Here is a 721-nt window from a genome sequence, read left to right as displayed (position 1 = left end):
ATATATATATATATATATGTTTATTTAGTTATACTTGTGTATGCGGGTCTGGATAGCCAATCTAATGCGGAAAATCTGTCATGTGGATATGACGTAAGGTCCGGAAACCCGAAGCAGAAGAAACAGACAACAACAAAAAGAAAAAGGGAACTTCGTGAAAGCAAAGTTCGTCCAATATTACAGATAGCACATCGGTACCACCGGCGTGTATAGGCATAAAAATATGTTAGAATGTGAATGCTGGTAAACATGAAACATGGTGCAAAACTGCTTTAAACTTTCCGTATCTCCCCCTCATTCATCCCCTTTTAGTTTTGTGTATGTGTAGGGGTACGGATACAGTGTAATTAGGGGGAAAGGCAGAAAGGGATTTAAAATCAGCAAATTTTCTACTCACCAATGCGAAATGAGTGGGTAATGCATACGAATAAGCGGAAGGGGACAAAAAAACAAAAGGGAGCAAACAATATTAATTCACACACATAAAGATGACAACGCACCGCACCAACTGGGCATTAGACCTTCGCACACGCAGCAAAATAAGGGCATAAAACAAGCAAAAAACGCGTAGGACTTTAACCACATGACGCATGGTTCCGATACACAACCTCCTTACCGAGGAAATTGCCACCTGTTGTTCGCAACGGAAAGAAAAAAGTGGTTGAAATAAGGGAATTACTGTTTTTTTTTAACGCTACTGAAGGTACGCAGAGCCCGAAAT

This window comes from Trypanosoma equiperdum (genome assembly GCF_001457755.1).
Source record: "Trypanosoma equiperdum strain OVI genome assembly, contig: ctg_891, whole genome shotgun sequence".
In the NCBI taxonomy this organism is placed as follows: Eukaryota; Euglenozoa; class Kinetoplastea; order Trypanosomatida; family Trypanosomatidae; genus Trypanosoma; species Trypanosoma equiperdum.
Note: the sequence above shows the minus strand (reverse complement) of the source record.